The 4,799-nt window shown below is 43.0% G+C and overlaps 1 long non-coding RNA gene across 1 annotated transcript; it reads left to right on the top strand.

The window, feature by feature from the left end:
* Positions 1-1,554: 1,554 nt before the first annotated feature.
* LOC123330799 lies at positions 1,555-2,985 on the top strand. The gene is made up of 2 exons (XR_006546972.2): positions 1,555-1,693; positions 2,520-2,985. It is a non-coding gene; the product is annotated as an uncharacterized LOC123330799 (long non-coding RNA).
* The last annotated feature ends 1,814 nt before the right edge of the window (positions 2,986-4,799 follow it).

Below are 4,799 nucleotides of genomic sequence, written 5' to 3'. Positions count from 1 at the left end.
GACTGATCCTTAAGCTGCTTACAAGGGATACACTTTAAATATAAGCACATAGAAAGTTTAAACTAGAATCATGGAAAATAATTTACCACAGAAAAATTTTCCAAAACTAAAATGCAAATTCACTTTAGTGAAAGACTAAAACTCACCTCTTTTAATAACAGAAGCAGCAGACCACAAAATATTAAAAAAAGATTCAGGTACAGATGATCTGAATAAGACAATCAACAAACGATCTAATTAACACATTGAGAACATCTGGTAAAATGTTAACATTCCCATCAAATACACAAATCAAAATAGACTACATGCTGGGCCAGAAAGAAACCCACAGTATATTTCTTTGTGACAGGACAGAGTATGTTCTTGTTCATAGAAAACAGTAACTATAGTATATTAGAAAATGTCCAGCTGCCTAGAAATTAAAGACTATAGTTATAAATAACCCAGGTTCAAAAATTACAAACAAAAATTTGAAAATATTTTTAAATTAACCGGTTTGTTTATTTTTGGCTGTGCTGGGGCTTCGTTGCTGCGTGTGGACCCTGTCAGGTTGTAGTAAGTGGGCTTCTCATCCTGGGGGCTTTTCTTATTGTGGCACCCAGACTCAGTTGCCCCGAGGCATGTAGGATCTTCCTGGACCAGGGATTGAATCCGTGTTCCCTGCATTAGCAGGCGAACTCTCAACCAATGGACCAGCCAGGAAGCCCCTGAAAATACTGTAAAATGAATGATAAAGCAGGGGCTGAAGGACAGACAAAGACAAATGAAGCAGAACAGACTCCACGAAATCACCAACATAGGTCTAGGGACCTATGCCACACGGCAATAGGAAGTGATGGTAGTGTATCAGTTAGTGTCCAATCGGGAACAGAAACACACGTGATTTAAAAAAGGGAAGTTTAATATAAAGCTATACTATTAAGCCATGATAAAAGAGAAAATATAACTTACAACGGAACCCTAGGACTGAGGAAGAGTGCCCAAGGAGGAATAAACTTCAAAGTGTTATCAACCATGGTCCTTGGGCTCTAATCAGTAGAAATGAAGAGGTCTGATGAGCAATTCAGGTAAGACTTCACCATGAGAACATGTTAACAGGTGCCTAACTGGGTCTTGGAGGAGAGTGGGCTGGTTCTGTAAATGGGCTGAGGGGGGGGCATTGGTGGGCCTGGCCAGAGGAATGGTTTAGGTGGTCTTCTCACACCCTTGTGGCGGTGCTGTAAACAGGAATCATGCTCCTGGCACTTAGAAGGGGCAGTTGATTTGTGGCCTTTTCGAATCTTATTGCTCATAATTGCCCCATTCGCACCTGCATACAGTTGTTTTGAGTCCCTTGTAGCTTCTCGGTTTCCCACTGCTGGAGTAGAGATGGAGGGGACATCTGTGTGCAAGTGCAAGCTCTCCAGCAGAGGGTCCCAGGTCCCAGCCTAGCTCCCACCCCTGGTGGAGAAGTTCCGGGCCTTGCCTAGAGCAGAGCTGAACCACGGTTGCTGAGCCAGCAGAAAGCAACCCTGGGAGGCAGACGAGCCACAGCTGGAAGCTGGGAGGGAAGCGTGCAGGAGGAGCAGAGGTGCTGACGCAGATGGGAGGCCAGGACTGTGCCGTCTTCAAGAAAGCCACGGGGAGGGGAGAAGCAGGTTGGGCTGGGGTTAACACGTTGCCGAGGAAAACGCGTCCTGGCCGTGTGGCTTAGGTGAGCATCTCTGGGTGTCCCCCCTCGCAGTGCTGACTCGGTGCACAGCCCCTGGAAGGCACAGGACAGCCCCTTCCCCTGGCGGTCTCCCTCCAGTTGTCTCTGTGCTGAGAAAGTTTACCCCCTCTCTCTCGCTCTCTTTAGTCGCTCAGCTGTGTGGACTCTTGGACCCTATAGATTGTAGCCCGCCAGGCTCCTCTGTCCATGGGATTCTCCAGGCAAGAATACTGGAGTGGGTTGCCATTTTTTTCTCCAGGAGATGTTCCCAACCCAGGGATCGAACCCAGGTGTCCTGCATTGCAGGCAGATTCTTTACCAAATTAGCTATGAGGGAAGCCGAAGGTTACCATGGTGCCCCTTTAATGGAGAGCGGCCTAAAGAGCTCTGTCCGCTGTTGCAGAGAGCACTGCAAGGTGCACTGGGGGCTGAGAGGTGATGGACTGATAACTGGTACAATTACTTTGGGTAAATAATACTGGTTCAATTGGAGATACATATGGAAAATGTATCTTTGCCCATTCCTGCACTATGTGCAAAATTAATTCTATAGACAATCTAAATGTTAAAGATAAGAAGGAAACATGGATTTTTTAGAAAGATTTCTAGATTTCAGAGCACTCTCTAGCTTTTCAGAATGTTTTCTAGATTTTAAGAAGAAAACATAGGCTATATCATCATTACTTGGTAATAGGCAAGTATTTCTTAAGAGGATATGAAAAGCACTAATAAAAGTGAAATTTCTTAAATTGGGCTGTGTTAAGATTTAAAACACCTGTTCTTCAAAACCCTGGTGGCTCCGTGGTAAAGAATACACCTGCCAATGCAGGAGGCACAGGAGACAAGGGGTCCGATCCCTGATCCCGGAAGATCCCACGTGCGGCCCCGCAAAGCGACTAAGCCCCTTCACCACAGCTTTTGAGCCTGTCCTCTGGAGCCGGGAGCTGCAGATACGGAGCCCGTATGCTACATCTGCTGACGCCCGAGTGCCCCAGCGCCCACGCTCTGCAGGAGGAGAAACCACTGCAGTGAGAAGCCCTTTTACCACAACTGGAGAACAGCCACTGCTTGCTACAACTGAAGAAAAGCCCGGGCAGCAACAAAGACTCAGCAGAGTCAGAAATAAATGAATACAGTGACCCAGTTCCATAAGCAGAGCTGGGCTCTGAAATGACAGCACTTAGCCCAGGACCTTCCCTATTTCATGTGAAGCTTGTACTAATCGCAGCAAAGTCATCCCTATCACCATATATTTTTATTTGAAGATAAATAAAATTTCAAGTTTATTTTCTCAATGTAGGCGAGTTCTATTTGAAGAAAATCCTGCTATTGGGGACTTAACTGAAGGGGAAATCTGGGCAATTTCCAAACTTTACAAAAACTTCCCTTGCAGCTTTCCCTTTAAAGGGGCATAGTCCCACTGTACTTTTTAACTATTAGGTTAGGAAGGTTAACTATTAGGTTAGTTAGGAAGAATTCAGTCTACATGCAGATTTTTCAGAAATGTTCGGATGCATCAACCTATGTACACCTTTGTTCTGATCCCTTTTTTTCCTCTGCTGAGTATCTTCCATTCTAAACATAAGCCACATGGTAGTATGAGATTGGTTTGGTCACTGGGCACAGTATTTGAATCAATTATAATAAGATAAATAGTAGTTACAATCAACTTTATTGTTGTATTTAAAAACTGTCCTTTTATACAAGACAAAGAATGTGGGCTCAGCTTATGTATTAATATTGGCTTGAACACATGTATCTAATTTAACTCCTTCTCAAAAGTGCACTAAAACTAAAATAGCAGATTTCTTTTTTTTAATATAAATTTATTTTAATTGGAGGCTAATTACATTACAATGTTGTATTGGTTTTGACATACATTGACATGAATCTGCCACGGGTGTACACGTGTTCCCCTCCTGAACCCCCCTCCCACCTCCCTCCCCATCTCATCCCTCTGGGTCATCCCAGTGCACCAGCCCCAAGCACCCTGTATCATGCATCGAACCTGGACTGGCGATCCATTTCACATATGATAATATACATGTTTCAATGCCATTCTCCCAAATCATCCCACCCTCACCCTCTCTAACAGAGTCCAAAAGACTGTTCTATACATCTATGTCTCTTTTGCTGTCTCCCATACAGGGTTATCATCACCATCATTCTAGATTCCATATATATGCGTTAGTATACTGCATTGGTGTTTTTCTTTCTGGCTTACTTCACTCTGTATAATAGGCTCCAGTTTCATCCACCTCATTAGAACTTATTCAAATGTATTCTTTTCAATGGCTGAGTAATACTCCGTTGTGTACATGTACCACAGCTTTCTTATCCATTCATCTGCTGATAGACATCTAGGTTGCTTCCATGTCCTGGCTATTGTAAACAGTGCTGTGATGAACATTGGGGTACATGTGTCTCTTTCAATTCTGGTTTCCTGGGTGTATATGCCCAGCAGTGGGATTGCTGGGTCATAAGGCAGTCCTATTTCCAGTTTTTTAAGGAATCGCCACACTGTTCTCCATAGTGGCTGTACTAGTTTGCATTCCCACCAACAGTGTAAGAGGGTTCCCTTTTCTCCACACCCTCTCCAGCATTTATTGCTTGTAGACTTTTGGATAGTAGCCATTCTGACTGGCGTGAAATGGTACCTCATTGTGGTTTTAATTTGCATTTCTCTGATATTGAGTGATGTTGAGCATCTTTTCATGTGTTTGTTAGCCATTTGTATGTCTTCTTTGGAAAAATGTCTGTTTAGTTCTTTGGCCCATTTTTTGATTGGGTCATTTATTTTTCTGGAATTGAGCTGCATGAGCTGCTTATATATTTTTGAGATTAGTTGTTTGTCAGTTGCTTCATTTGCTATTATTTTCTCCCATTCTGAAGGCTGTCTTTTCACCTTGCTTATAGTTTCCTTTGTTGTGCAAAAGCTTTTAAGTTTAATTAGGTCCCATTTGTTTATTTTTGCTTTTATTTCCAATATTCTGGGAGGTGGATCATAGAGGATCCTGCTGTGATTTATGTCAGAGAATGTTTTGCCTATGTTTTCCTCTAGGACTTTTATAGTTTTGGGTCTTACATTTAGATCTTTAATCCATTTTGA

Source organism: Bubalus bubalis, chromosome 20, assembly GCF_019923935.1.
Source record: "Bubalus bubalis isolate 160015118507 breed Murrah chromosome 20, NDDB_SH_1, whole genome shotgun sequence".
In the NCBI taxonomy this organism is placed as follows: domain Eukaryota; kingdom Metazoa; phylum Chordata; class Mammalia; order Artiodactyla; family Bovidae; genus Bubalus; species Bubalus bubalis.
This window is presented reverse-complemented; position numbering and strand designations above follow the sequence as displayed.